The following is a 16,091-nucleotide window of genomic DNA, read 5'->3' as shown; positions in this document are numbered from 1 at the left end:
CTACCGGAAAGCTCCACTTCCAGGCCGTGTGTGTGTGTGTGTGTGTGTGTGTGTGTGTGTGTGTGTGTGTGCTCTTAATTCTCCAACCCCAGGAGCGTGCATGTTTCTCTACCCTTAGTAGGCTGAACTGTAATTTATTTTCCAAAGTGCATTATACACAGGACAGGACAGTACGAGTGAGCTACAATTACATCAACAGACCTCAGGGAACGAGTTAATGTGTGCCCCTCACCACAGACAAACAATGGAAAACAGAACAGATCAACCTGGTGTCAGAGGCGGCCAAGAGAACTCCCCTAAAGGAAAAGTTCAGACCCCCCAGAACATGTAAAAATAAGCTGGGTGTGTGTGAGAGAGATGCTCTATGAATGGTAGGCAACTTAGGAACATTTACTTGAAGTCCACAGTGACTAAAATAAACAAGAGGTCACACAGGATTACAGACTAGAAATACAGGCCTTGAAGGATTCAAGAAAATATATGGTTCGACTGTGGTGAGAATCAAACCCAGTCTCAAGCACACTAGCCAAGTGTGCCGCCATTGGGTGTCCCCTTTGTACCTATTTCTGTCTGCTTTATTTGCAGTCTCACACTATGGTTCAGGTTGGCTTGGAACTCACTAGCTTAGGCCAACCTAAAACTCCTGGCAATCCTCCTGCCCCAACTACCCAAGAGCTGGGATTACAGGCAAAGAGTTACCTGGCATTTACATTCTTGGCTGCATCCTGGAGAACAGGCAGGGAAGCAGGCAGATAAGGAGCAGGGGAGATTACACAGCAGACACTCACCCAAGGGAAAACAAAGAACCAGTTTGGTCTTAAGGGCAAGAGTTCTTCATGCTGAACTCGGACTTAACAGCAACCCAGGTTAGATTATGCGGACCTCAGAATTTTGCAAGTCAGATTAGAAAAGAGACCACCCCAAAATTCAGGCTAAGACATGTCCGCTAAACGTTCCTGCTGCAGCAGGCCGACAATTTAAGAAATGTGCACTTCGGCTTTTCAGTAAAACATACCCCAAGGGCCTTTGGTGAATGGCCAAGACTATCTGCCCTGGCAGCCCGTCTCCTCAAGCCCCTCCAGTCCTCTTGCAAGCCAGTTCAAGCCCAAGACCTCCTCAAAGGCTCCAGCTGGCCAGTCTCCATGAGACATCCTGACACAATAGGTTATTATTTGACGGAAGTAGTTCTTGAAATGAACAATCTTCAAGATCACCTGAGAACCTGCTGGAAGGGCAAATTCCCTGGACCTCCAGGTAAACCAGAAGCCGGGTTGGAACAGAGTGTGGGTTTTACCTGGGGATCTGGCAATGTTCCTGCACACTAAAGCCTAAGGCTTGCTACTCTGCCTCCATAAAAACTAATGGGGCAGTAAGAGACCACATGGCCCTTTCTACCAGTATCTAACCTTCCTGACTGGTCGCCGCACCTAGACACCCTATACTCATGAGAAAGAAGGTTACTAAAAGAAGAAAAGAGGTAAAGAAAAATGCCTATTTCCAAATCGGGGAAGCAAGCAGCAGAGAGACAGACAGACATGACACTCACTAATCCTAAATCTACTACTCCTACACAGCTCGCTCTTTGGCCAAGGTTATAGCCAGCCAGTGAGTCAGTGACTACTAGGATGCAAGGCTCACTTGGGGAGCCTCACTGTGTGATCGAAAACCAGAGCATTTTGCTTCCTAAGATCCGGAAACAGCATCCTGACCCTCAGTCTAGCCACTAGGACTCTCCCTCTGCGCTTCCCTGCCTGGCTTCCTGAAGCCAGGGTTCTCTCCCTTTAGGATCTAGTCTGCCTTCCACCTTCATCTTCATTGTTCTTTCCTGGCTCTGGTCTCCATGTAGAACACACACCACCCCCACTTCACCCCTGCACCACCACTCTGGACCCAAAAGTGTGATGAAGCCAGCAGAGAGCCATCATATGCATGCTCACCCTTTCTCTAACGTGAGGAGGTCCTGCAGAAATATGTCTCTACTCCATTCCGGTCCTCCCCAGGAGCACTGCCTCACCCTACCCAAACCCATTCTTTCCTTCCTCTTTGTCTCAATGGCATGGCACTTAGAATGACAAGCTTTGAGTCCAGGAGGTTGGCAGGGCCTTCTGTAATACCTAGGACGTCTTTGTGGAAGCCCTGGGTGAGGCTATGAGGAGCAAGAGAGTCACCACAGGAGCATCTTCTAGAAGCTCCCTGTGTTGAAAGGGGTGAGGGAGATGGCGAAGGCCCTGCATCTTCCTGATTTACTCATCTCAGTCCTGGCCAGACCTCTGCAGAAAAGTTGAGAAGTTCAAGCAGACAGATTGCTACAGCGAAGCCAAGCAGGCTTCTGGTTCATCCCACAGAGCCACAGAACAGCACACTCCATAGATCAAGGCCACATGAGCAAACCTGGCGACACACTGTCGTCTCCAGGCAGTATGTGCAAAAATGAGTTCCCTACCAGGGTGGCTATGTTTGCGTGAATTTCCCTCCCCAGCCTCTCACAAACTGTCTGCCTATTAAAAAAGGATCAACATTCTAGCCATACTTAAAGGCTTACTCTGACCCTAGCTCCAATTTGGGTAATTTTCAGACACAGAGATGAGAAAAGCAGACATTAAGATAGTTCTCGGTGCTGGAGAGACAGCCTGGGTGGTAAATGTTTGCCCTAAAGCATCAACACCTGAATTCAATAATCAGAACACGAGTTTAAAAAAAAATGGGTGAGGAGTTACGAGTCATAGAGGAGGAGACGGGAAGATCCAAGGCTCACTGGCCACCCAGACTAGACTATTTGAGTGATCCCTTCTGAAAAAGAAAAGGTGGGAGTCTGGAAAAAATGACCTAGTGGTTAGGAGTGTATACTGCTTTCAGAGGAACAGAATCCTGTTCCCAGGACCCACACTGACAGGAGGAAAATTGCTCATCACTCCAGCTCCGGTGTGTCTAGCACCCTCTTCTGGCCTCCATAGGCACCTACACTCATGCTTACATACACACATGTACCCGTAATTAAAAATAGATAGTTTCAAAACAAGAGTGGACAACACCTGGGTAACACCCCAGGCTGTCCTCTGGCCTCCATACACAAGTGCACACAAATGCATACACCAGCACACATATATACGACACACAATTGGTTACAGAAGCACCATTCATCAAAAAAGCCAGAAGTCAACCTAAAGGCCCCCGAGCCAGAAGGTATGTGGAAAACCTTCAGGAGATTCTCGGGACGGACCCCTTCTAGGAAGACCTGGAGAGCTTGTCTGGAACACTGCACAGGAAACTTTTGGGGCCAAGAAGTTTTCCTAGTAATGCCAAAGGAGAATGAGGAATTTGAGAAGAGATGTTTACATGTCAGTAACTGAGAAATCTCTGACCTGGCACCTACCCAGCTATCAAGAGTTCTGTCTGTCTGTCTCAAATGTATTTATTTGTTCTTACGTACATTTGGTGTTTGGTCTACACGTCTGTCTGAGGAAGTTGGATCCCCTGGAACTGAAGTTAGATATTTGTAAGCTGTCGTGTGGGTGCTGGGAATTGAACCCGGAACCTCTGAAAGAGCAGGCAGTGCTCTTAACTGCTGAGCCTTCTCTCCAGCATTTCTTCAGTGTATAGTATAACAGATACACACAAACATTGATTCTACATTTAATCAAAGTGCTACTTCACTACACTGATAGTGTTCTTAGCTTTGACACAGTTAATGTTCTCTCCCCAAAACTAATATGAGATTTTAACCTTTTGCTGGCCTTTAACAGTCACCGTGTTAGCTGGATATAATGGCATATGCCTTTATGCACTTGGGAGGCAGAGATGGGTAGATTTCTGTGAGTTTGAGGCCAGCCTGGTCTACAGAGTGAGTTCCAAGACAGCCGGGGCTACACAGTGAGACTCTGCCTCAAAAACACAAAACAAAACAGAAGAGGGGTACGAGAGACAGGTCCCTTTCTTCCCCACATCCCTGAGAAGGAAGTGCCTTGAGGGGCAGCTATCTGATAATCTCATAAAAAATAACATTTCACCTGCTTTCCCCCAGTGGTAGGGGAATTAAAAGGGAGCCTCATAAGCCCAGGCTATTTCTACAATTTCTCAGCTGCTCATGGAAACTCTGAGTTTTGCTCCCATTACGCACACAACCCCAGTCAATGTGCCAACTGCGTGGCACTGTGGGGGAGGGGGCTAGTGTGGCTGCCCGGAAGAGGGAGTGGACAACAGTCAAGGTCATAGCCAAGCACACAGAGAAGTCGGCTCACCCACGGTCAAGGTCTCTGTCCTGGGTCTCTGGTTGTCAGAAGGTGGCAGTAGGGGAGGGTGCACAGAAACAGAAACATTGGAACTTTGTTCCCAGGGATGGACAGGCTGTCCTGTGGGGCCTTTTGGTGAACTGCCCGGGTTCGGGGGATGGGGTGACTGTACTTTTTGCGCCTTTCTGGGAAACGGAGTTGGAATAGTCATGGCTTGCTGCCCTGGAAATCTTCCAGAGACCTGGTATCTTGAGAACTTGCCTAGCCTGTCACATGCAAAGTGTTCAATACTGGGGAAGTCATACTGGAATCCCCAAAGGCTAGAGATGTCCCAAAGGCCAGGGATGGCAGAACAAGGGACCAATCTTCAGGGAACACAGCCAGCCTCTGGCAGGCCACTAGGGCTGCAAATAGCCCCCAAGCTTGTGGTCTAGGAAAACAAGAGTATGTATGGGCTGGCAAGGGAACTAAGTCTGACTTCCAGGAAAGAACAGAGAAAGCACCCATAAACAGGGCTCTTCTCAACTGTCAGAACATTTGTGATTCCAGTTAAAATAAAATAAAATGAACAAAAATACCCCCACTGCTGTCTAGGTCAGCCACCACTGTCCTTAACAGGTCTTCATCTATGGGAGAAGAGTTGGCAGTCTCCATCCCCAAACCCCCGAAAGACATATGGACTCAAACCATAAGAAACAAACAAACAAACAAACAAAAAGGATCTTCTGGAATGGGTCTTCTTGGGAACAAGAATGAGATTCAGGAACAAGTTAGCAGAGGTGGAACTTAACCAATAATTATTTAATTTGTGGTTTTACTTATTTTAGTTTATTTTAGTTTGGTAACAAGGGTTAAACCTATAGTCTGCACATGCCACGCGAACACTAACCACCCAGCCCTCTATTTACTTATTAATTCATTTTTGGTTTTTCAAGGCCAGGTTACACCATGTGGCCCTGGATGGCCTGGAACTTACTCTATAAACTAGGCTGGCCTCAAACTCAGAGGTCTGTCTGCCTCTACTTTCCAAGTGCTTTGAGTTCCTACGCATCATGTTCGTGCAGCAGCCCGTGGAGAGTCCTGTATCTGCTGGAAACGGAGCTGCAAGCAGTTCCGAGCTGCCATGTGGGTACTGGGAATCCAACCAGGTCCTCTGCAAGAGCAGCTTTTAATCACTGGGCCTGAACCACCTGTCCAGCTCCTGGTGACACAATTTTCAAACAAAAGCCAAAACAATTTCCCTTAAAGTCTTCTGCTTTTACTAGCATGATTAGAATAACCTTCCCAAGCCAGGAATGAGGTTCACTCTCCCTAAGCCAGGCATGGGGGTACGTATCTGCAGCCTTGGAGCAGACAGCATGAAGCTCTCTACGAAGTCAAGGCTAGCCCAATCTACACAGCAAGTTTTGGGCTGACAGGGCTATGGAGAGATTGATGGAAGGAAGAAACAACAGCAAAGACTTTGTAGTTACAGACATAGACATTTGAATTTCTTACATTTTAAAACTTTAACCTCTAACCCACCTAGAATTTACTTTGGCCTAAGAAAATCTAATTTTGTTTTTCTAAAATATTTGCTGGTTATCCCAATATTGCTAAGGCATATCTTCTATTATTTCTTTCTTCTAAAGCACATATATTCCTTTCTAAAGCTCAATGTGGAGTTGAGGCATCCTGAGGCTCAGGAACCTGACTTGATGTCATTTACCCACTGAGCCATCTCATCAGCTCCTCCCCTGCCCCAGCTCACTGTGTAAGCCAGGCTGGCCTCAAACTCATGGAGATCCACCTGCCTCCTGAATTAAAGGCATGTTCCACCCCACTCTTTTCTAAAGGTTTATTTTGAGATAGAATCTTGCTTACTAAGGCCTTAGATTTGACCCCTGGTACCAAATCCCAAACAGACAACAAATCACAACCTACCAAAGAAAAGCAATCTAAGTGCAACAGAAAGGATTGCTAAAATGAAGGTAATGTTTGCTGTTTTTTAAGATTTATTTATTTTATGTATATGAGTACACTGCCGTTGTCTTCAGACACACCAGAAGATGGCATCAAATCCTATTTCAGATGGCTGTGAGCTATATGTGGTTGCTGGGAATTGAACTCAGGACCTCTGGAAGAACAGTCAGTGCTCTTAACCACAGAGCCATCGCTCCAGCCCAAAGGTAATGTGGTCAATGACATGTACACAAAGGTGAGGAGTTAGAAGAGGCTCTAGGACCAGCAAAATGGCTCAGTGGGTTAGTGCCTGTGGCCTGGTGACCTGGGTCCAATCCCTGGAACCCACTTAAATGGGTAAATGGAGAGACCATCCTCCACAAAAATGTTCTCTGATCTCCACACATGTGCCATGACACGTGCACTTCCCATCACGCATACACATATCAAATCATGCTAAATAAGAGCTAAAAGTGTTCTGAGTCACACAGACCTTAGCCTAACCCCTGGCCCTACATTATCAGCTTCAAGGACCCAAAGTCAAGACACAGGCCAATGGGACTCAAGCACCTCACAGAGAAAAGCAAAGGCTGTGACGATCCCTCCCTCAGAGTAGTTGAAAAAAGTGAGGTGCGGAATAGAAATATAGTACCTGCTACGCAGAAACCACTCAGTAAATATGAGTTGTCTAGAGATGGAGTAACACAGACAAGAGAAATAAAGAAGGTCTGGAGGTACAGCTCAGAGCTGTGGCACTCAAGTGGTCCCTCGACACTTCCTACAGGGACACCCCACTCCTGGGGATCCTGTGTACTCAGTACTATGGTGCTGCAGAGCCTCTGATCAGTCCAGAGGGACTCTCAGGTCTGCCACACCAGGGGCAGCAGGGAGCCTAGGGTTGGGCTCTGAGACAGCATCCAGGCCTGCTTTCTGTCAAAGGGCTGAAGAGCAGTATCCTCCTCCCTCCCTTTGTTCATTGGTCCATGAGCCAGATTTCTATACAAAGGCTGTCTTCCTGCATAAGCTGAAGGGTACCCCCAAATCACCTCCATCTGAAACTTCAGGATCTGATCTGAGTAGGAAATGGGGCTTCTGCTGATGAGGTCAGGCAAGAATCTTGAAGAGGAAAGCATTCTGGGATCTGGATGGGCCCAAAACAGAGGCTAGAGTCATGTAGCCACAAGTCAGGAAGTACCAAAAGCCCCACCCCCACCCCACTGTGACTACCTCCCCCACAAGCCCCCTCCTAGACCCAAAGCTGAAAATGGCTTTAACCGGAAGAGCTGTTGGAGCAGAGAGGCCCACCCACACTTGGTTTCAGGCTTCTGGCCCCTGGAACTACAGAGAACAAACACTGTGGTTGTTCAAAACCACCAGTCTCCGGCAACCTGTCAGGAAAATGAACACTAGGTAAATACTCTGGTGCTGGAATCAAGGCGGGATCACTTTAGTCATGTTTATAGTTCGGGTGACTCCTGTGGGCAGCACCTATAATAGAGAAGGCACGTCTGTGCTGGCCACAGCTGGTGGCTAACAGATAGGAAGGAAGAGAATCAGGAGCCATCCTCAGCTACATAGTGAGTGCAAAGGCCAGCCCAGGTTACAGGAGACCCTGCCTCAAAAATTAAAAGGACAGAGGGAGCCAGGCATGTTCTTGCCTGGTATACTGCTTGCATAAGACAAACAAAGCCCTGGCTTCTATCCTAAACACAATCCATGCAGTAGCACCTGCCCATAATCCCAACAATGGTAGGGGAGGAAAAAGACTCTGAAGTTCAAGGTCTGAGGTCTGCCTATGAACATGAGGTCCTGTCCCGGAAATAAAAACAAGCAATATGAGGGAATAGGGAGAGAGGGTTTTCTAGGAACGGAATGTGGTCCCTGGCTAGCCACCAGAGGGGGGGGGGAATCCATCCTGTATCAACAAGGAGCTGACTTCTTCCCAACCTTGCAAGCCACCCTTCCAGAAAAGAACTATGGTTGGCTCTTTGATTTTAGCTTTGTAGAACCCTCAGCAAAGAAGCCAGACTGGCCAACAGGAGTGGGTAATCACAAAACAGGGCAATCACAAAACCTATAGTGTTTGCACTAATATGCCTGCCTGTTTCCATACACACCACACATTTCCGTTTCCTAGAAGTATGAATGCCAAGTTCTAGTCACAGGAGGTAGACCGAGCTCCTCCCTTCTCTAGTTGAACCTCCATTAGCCAGTCCTACTGACTATGCTACGCATGTGCATGACATCATTCGCAGAGGGGTCAGTGGACACTAAGGATAGAAGTTTCTGACTATGGCTATTGTTGACAAGTTTTCACCCAGGTGGCTCTGGCCTTGTAACACCAGGGTACAGTATGTTCTATGAGTTACAATAATACTGAAGCTACAAAGTCAACAAGACTATTGCTTAGGACATATGCAAAGCCAGGCAGGGTTGAAGAGAGATGTAGACTGGGGAGATGACTCAGCAGGTAAGGGCACTGGCCCCAAGCTTGACCACTTGAGTTCAACCTCAGAACCCACAGAAGGCAAGAACTGGTTCTAGCCAGTTGTGCTCTGACCTCTGCCCAGATGTGTGTGTGAGCACATACAATCAGTCCATCAATGTAAAAAAGAAAAAAAAAAAATTAAAGATAGATGTAGCAGTTAATACCCTCACTGCTAAGCCTCCTTTTCCCGAGTTCTAATTTAAAAGGATATGCATGCATACATATGTGTGTGTGAGTGTGTGTGTGTGTGTGTGTGTATGTATGTATGTGTGTGTGTTTATCCCCCCCTTTCCCTTTTCATTTCTTCTGTGAATACCAACCAAAACTCTAAGCAGTCTTGGTCCAGACACTCCAGCTGTGTTTTTTTTCCTCTGAAGACCCTCCCTACACTCTTTCTGCAGCTGCTTGTAAATCTCCATAGCTGAAATGTCCTTTCTTCATCCCCTTCCTACTAGCAAGTGTCAGCTTTACAGCTCACTTGGCCTGTCTTTCTCCCAAACTCTATTAAAACAGTCCTTGAGCTTTAAAATAAGTAGACAGATGAAGGCAGATGCAAGCGTCAGAAAGCGGAGTGCCATGGAGGGCAGGCAGAAGGGATGATGTCTGCAAGCATTCTCTATATCCCGATGACACTGTAGGTACAAGTGTTAGCCAGGGACACCAGCCTCTACCTCTGGATTCTGTCATCAAGAAGTTCAGTGAAGGAAGGCTGGGCCAGAGTGGTATGCGCCTTTAATTCCAGCACTGGGGAGGCAGAAGTAGGAAGAACTCTGTGTATTTGAGGCCAAACTGGTCTACACTGTGAGTTCCCGGGGAAGCCAAGGGCAATCACAGAGAAACCCTGTCTCAAAAAAAACAAATAAAATATGTTTAAAAAGAAGTTCAGTGAGGTCAAATCTACAGTCCACACATGTGTGTGTTTAGGTGTGTCACACAACAGGAGTACAACCCACAAAGAGCCTACAACCGGAAAATGGCAAGTGCTGAGAGTTTTTCACCGTTGAAGAAGGAAGCTATAAATAACGGGGGAAAGGCTTTACGGTGTTTGGTTGAAATTAGAGGTATTTAAAGGGCTCCAGCAGGCCCGAGCATGGCAAACATGGCACTAACAGGTTTTGCCCTTTACCCGTCTCCCCTGTGCCAAACTGTTAGAACACATTCCTAAAGCTAGTCACCACGGTCTGTTCCCTTATTTGGCCGCTTCCTTGTACTGGGGCTGATTACCAAGGGCCAGCTCTCAAAATATTTGAAGCCCAGCAATCAAAAGCCCCCCTTTGGTTACCCTAATTAACAGTCCCAGTCAAAATTAGCCAACTCATCCTAACACAGGGTTTCCCCCTTTACCTATATAAACTGCCATTTGCCTATGGGCCAGGGCTTTCTCCTGTGCAGAGGCAGTCCTTTGTCCCACAGGGATAAAATCACTTCCTCTCCTTAGTTCCTTTTCCCTTCTCCCTTGTTCTTTGTCTCTTATTCCCTTTCCTTTGTCCCTCTGGGGCAAATAAATCCCCACTGTGCTGAGAACTTGGTCCTGGTGTTTCCTGTGCCAATGCTAGTCTTGGGCATTAAATAGAGACATGGATTAAGATACAGACCAAGGGGCTGGGACATAACTCAGTTTGTAGTGTTTGGGCCTAGCATCCCTGAAGCCCTGGGTTAAAATCCAGGGCTGAGAAGCTGGGTGTGGTGGTGCATACCTTTAATCCCAGCACTGGGGAGGCAGAAGCAGGCAGATCTCTGTGAGTTTGAGGCTGGCCTGGTCTATACCTTGAGTTCCAGGACACACAGAAACAGTCTGGAAAAACAACATAAAAAAAGCCCAGGGCTAAGTAAACCACACATTTGTAATCCCAGCCGGATTAGAAATTCAAATACATAGCAAGTTAAGCCATCCTCAATTACATAGCAAGCTAAGGCCAGCCAAGACCCTGCTCGAGATTGTTCTAAATCATATAACAAACACAGGTATAGCTACATACATATGGGTTAGTACCATTATGCATTCCCTGCTTAGTCTCTCTTCCAGGCTGGTTTGAGAAGGGGTTTAGGAGATAAGGAAAGTCTTCAAAGGGCATGGGTGCAGCTCATGGGGAGAGCATTAGCCTTACACACGAGAGCCCTTGGTTCAATGGGCAATACCATAAAAGACAGAAGGAAATGGGAGGGGTGAGTCTTGAAACAGGATCGTGAGATCCTACCCCACAGAATCAGAGCTAACACAAGAGAAGGGTCAGTTCTTCCTTTCAGCAGAATCCCAACTAATAAATGCAGCAGGAGAGATGGAAACAGAATCATTAGGCAAACACACAGTAACTACTGTGCAAACAAGATCCACAGACAGATGCTACAGTTGGTGGGTCATGGTACCCGGAGAAACAGGACTGCACAGTCTCAAAGCCGCAGTGACAAAAGGGGAGGCAGTACGTAACTAGTGAGGAGTTGTGTCACACACTAATTTAACCAAGGAATCGGCAAACGTAGGTAGGGACTTCTTCCAGATTCCTGACGGTCTAAATCACAGAGCAAGGGCTAATGGCTCCGGTGTGGAAGTGTCCTGGGCCTCAGCCTGGGATGACCACAGAGCAGAAGGCACTTTTCCTGGGAAGATCTAACCTGACTCCACCTCTCCTGTCCTCCCTAGGTGGTAAAGAACCTAAATACATGATGGCCCCTCCCCAGGGACCCTGAGTCACGATAACTCAATGGAGGGCAAACAAGATCACTCAGCAAGTAAAAACACTAGCCTGCAAGCCTAACGCCCTGAGTTCAATTCCAGATACCCCATCAGAAGTTTGGGGTACTGTGTGTGAGACATTCACCTGTAATTCTAGCACTCCTGAGACAGGATGGGAAGCACAGACAGGGGGATCTCTCAGAAGCTTGCAGGACAGCAAGCCTGGAGTATGTGGAAAGGGCAGAAACAAAAAAAGACCCTGCCTGCACCGGTGGAAAGACAGGACAGCCCTGAAGTTGTCCTCTGACCTCCACAAGCTGTGGTAGACACACATAATCAATGCTTATTATGAGTTTCCAAAACGGCAAACCACCAGTCTTAGACCACATTCTCACCCAAAATGCAAGACCACACCCTAGAAAAAAAGACCAGGGAACCTCTGTCAAGAGACACTAAGGAGAAACTAAGTGTGAGGTGGGCAGCACATCAGACCCTAGACACAGAGAAATGGTATTAGTGTAGGAACTGTGACAGATTAAAAAGCCTTACAGTTTATGATGCTGTGCCAGTATATCTGACTTTGTGCTCTTGGTAAATGGACCCCAGAGTAAGGAAACCTATTTCTACAACCCCTAAGTACATCTGAAGTCAGCATCATAAATTTCATATAACAGCTGGGTGTGGTAGCTCAGGACTGCCAGCACTCAGGAGGAAAACCACTGTAAGTTCAAAGTCAGTCCAGGCTACATATAAAATCTAGGCATGAGATGAGACCTCAGAAGGAAAAGGAAAGAAAAGGCCTGTAACCCCAGCTTTGGGGAAACTGATGCCCTCCTCTGGCCTCCGCCACCTCCTGCAAAAGCACACTCATACATCTAAAAACAAACAAACACCTTCAAAATAAGTAAATAAAGTGAAGCCTAACGGGAAACGACATGATAGCCAACAAGCCTATACCGTGGCACCCAACCATCCATAACTCCAGTTCCAGGGGAACCCTACACCCTCTTCTGGCCTCTGTGAGCACTGCATTAAAGTGGTGCCTAGACATTCATGCAGGGAAAGAAAGCCATTCATATACATAAAATTAAAAATTTCAAAGCATGAACATGAATAACCCATACAAGTAACAAAAGTAAAACCAGAGAATTACTGATTTCAAACTAGGTGTCAGCTAAAAGAAATAGGATTCTAAATACAGTTTGTAAATGTCTTTTTTATTCTTTTTTAAAGATGGATTTATCTATTATATATTAAGTACACTGTAGCTGTCTTCAGACGCACCAGAAGAGGGACTTGGATCTCATTACAGATGGTTGTGAGCCATCATGTGGTTGCTGGGATTTGAACTCAGGACCTCTGGAAGAGCAGTCAGTGCTCCTAACCGCTGAGCATTTCTTAATGAATGCGAACTAGATGGTTGCATCTAACCTTTTGCAAAGGCTCCATTTTAACCATTGCCGTAGGAATTCCACTTCACAAAACTTATTCTACATGCTTTGGGAGTGCTGCTTGTGTGCAAAGTTATTCACTGCAGCCCTGAGTGTAAGGGGAAAATGATGAATGCCCACGGCTGACAGGGTTGTAAAAGATGGAGGACAGCACCTTTAGTATGAACTACTTCACAGCTGCAACAAAGTAACAGCACCTTTACTCTGGGATACTACACAGCTGCAACATAGTAGCCGCTGTAACATAGCAACAGGAATGGCAAGGTACTAACAGTCGCTAGACCTTTGGTAGGCAATGTCTGAAACACTGCCCAAGAACATTTATTTTAAAAAAGGACAGCGGGGGTACAGAACAACGAACGCATTCATTCTTGACTGACCTGATCTTTGAGCCACACAACTATGCATAGAGTCTAGTGAAAATGATGTCATGAAGAGGGCTGGAAATGCAACACACGGGCAGAACACTACCTAGAGTACACAAGCCCCTGGGTTCTGACCCCAGCACCACAAACAAGGAATCAAAGGGGATTGTGATTTTCATAGACAATTCCCAAGTCTAGTCAGAGGACTAAACCCAAAGTGGTCATGTTGTCAAAGGCAAAGTGTTAGCCTAGCATAATGGGAGAAGGAACACATAGAGGGTTTGTTTTTAAATTACATTTTTACATTTCTTTTTGTGTGCCTGTGCACAAACCAGCGTGAGTTACAGGGCAATTTTTGGGAGTCACTCCTCTTCTACTATGTGGGTCCTGGGGCTCTAATTCCGATGTTGAGCCCGACAGCACATTTATCCACTGAGCCATCCCACAGCACCCCAATCACCCCCCTTTTGAAAGTTACACATTCAAGCCTTTAGGAGGAAATACAGATGACTCAGTAGCTTGTCCTGTGGCCTTCATTTGTGCACAAAGCACATGGGCCCACAGACATACACAGGAGCAAATAAATCATGTAATTTAAAAGCACAACAACAAGCAAACAAACCCTGCGGTATCAGGGAATGAAACCTAGCTCTTGTACAGGCCAGGCAAGGGCTCTACCACTGAGCAACACTCCCGCCTCCCTCGTCTCCTTTATGAAATGAGTAGATAATAACAAAAGTACTCCACACTGAGCTTCACCGACTAATACCCCTCACCCCTTAATTGACAACTTTTAGTAGATCTTTTTTCTATTAATACCGGATGTCCTAGCAGTCGACCACAATAAATTTAGGAGCGTCACTTCATTCCACCAAAGTCTAGGCTCTCCGAGACCAACTCTCTGGCAGAAAGTTAAAGGGCCTCAGGAAGTCAGAGCTCTGGCTGCCAGAGTTGGGCATGAGGGCTTCCCTGACAGTGAACGCCATACCTGCCAGGCCTGCTGGTCTGTATAAATTGGAAGGTCCAGTAGGGGGCTCTGCTTCCCCAGTTGCTCTTGATGAACCAAGGTCCCTCTCTCTCTCTACAGGCTCCATGGCAGTTGGGGTTTGGAGTCCTTGTGATGGACAAGCATGAGGCCCTGGCTGGCAGCAGTCCTGAGTTAGCAGACTCTGGACTTCTTATCTCCTGGCATTCTGACAGCTGCTGGCCTGGAAATCAGAGAAGGCCCTAAAATCTAAGGTGTGTGTTGGGGGAGGGAGGGGGCAGCGTAACCCTTTCTTCCTTCCCTGCTCATTTTGAACCCTCTCTTTTCCCCAGAGGCTGCAAGAAAATGGAAGGGCTTCCCCAAAACTTTCCCAGAAATGCTGGGCAATAACTGACCCACTTCCCAGTGTGCCAAGAAAAATACAAGACTATCAGTAAATTCACCAAAGGGGAGGCACTCTTTTGGTATTCCCCCAACAAATCTCTGTCATTAGCAAACAATGTGACTTGAGGACACCAACTAACCTTTCAGGATCCAGGATCCTCCGTTCTAAAAGTCACTCCAGACAACAAGGCAAGCCTGTGGTTCTGCAAAATGTCAGGTGGTACTTTCTTTGGGCATTAAATGGAACAGAGAGAATACATCTGGTAGGGTTGTGGGGTGTTGGGAAGAACACATGTGGGGTGCAGGGAGAAAAGAGAAAGGCGGTAGGAAGTCTTTGAAACCAGAACCCATCCTGTGATTGTATCCTACACAAACAGGGGTGGGGACAGGGAATGGAGAGGAGATGGGTCCTTCTTGGCCATCACTAAGCCTTCAGTAGGGACAGTCTTGGAAAAGAGAACTTCTAAACTCAAACAGAAAAACACCCATCTTCTCTAAGGTTCCCCAGTGAATCTGTGAGCTATTCACGGGTTGGACACAGAAAAGCAGTCTCCCAGGAGGACAAGGAACACTTCATACCCTGCTAAGGAGGAGACAATCCACCTAATGTCTGGGTTCCAACCGTCCTAAAACCCAGCCTACTTGAGCTGCCGTGCCTCTAAACCTCTCAGTCCAACCCACAAAAATGGTGGCACTATCAAGGCGTCAGCCACATTCCAGACATGACCACAACGTTCCACCAGTTAGTGAGAACAGACTCACTATTGGAGGGTGATGCTGCTGAGATTTGGACATACAGCTCCAAAGTCCTGAGGACTCTGCCACTGTGCCTTAAGTCAAACAGAGCTCCCTTCTCCTACCAGCAAGGAGACTCTTGTATTGCTACTAATTCCTCGCTTGCCACTGTCTGCCTTAAAGGCAGAGCAAGCCTCCTGCCTGCACCTACCACAGTGGCCATTGAGGGGAACAAACCAAACACTGTACATGGGACCTGGGCCTTCTGCACCAACCCTGGGTTTGGAACAGAGCTCAGGATCTCCAGGAGCCTCTAATTCTCCTCCTCTTGTCTACATGAAAGACCAGTTACATAGCCTCTGTCACTTCTCAAGTCTGTTGGTTACTTAGCCAGCTTCTGGGTTCTTTCATCCCTGTATCTGCCTCTGCACTGTCCAGGTGAACAACGCAATACCAGGTGTGGCAGCAACTAGGGTTCTGCCATGGTCCTTCTGGAAGAGCCCAGGGCCTGGTCAGTTCAGTGTCTCTTGTCATACTGATAAAACAGTCATACAAAGAGGACCCACACACCACTTTGAACCATTAGCAAAGAGCTCAACTGAATCACCAGTAGAAAGGGAACTAACAATAGTTCTAGTTGTTCAAAGTTGTGATTCTGGACATTCCTCTGGCTGTTTAGCCAAGGAGGCACGTTGGAGTCCCTCAGTGTTTAAGATTTGTTTTAATATGTAAGGATTATGGGATTGTACATATTTTGAATACACAATTCAGGCTGACCTCAGCACTAACCTGAACCAGAACAGTGACCAAATTAAGTCACTCTAGGGCCAGTTTCGATC

General features: G+C 46.9%; 1 protein-coding gene across 4 annotated transcripts in view; it reads right to left on the bottom strand.

Moving 5' to 3' along the window:
- The window catches only part of SLC39A14 (solute carrier family 39 member 14), a 43,562-nt gene that overhangs the window by 26,384 nt on the left and 1,087 nt on the right, over nucleotides 1-16,091 (bottom strand). The window lies entirely within an intron of this gene.

Source organism: Micromys minutus (assembly GCF_963924665.1).
Source record: "Micromys minutus genome assembly, chromosome: 12".
In the NCBI taxonomy this organism is placed as follows: Eukaryota; Metazoa; Chordata; class Mammalia; order Rodentia; family Muridae; genus Micromys; species Micromys minutus.
This window is presented reverse-complemented; position numbering and strand designations above follow the sequence as displayed.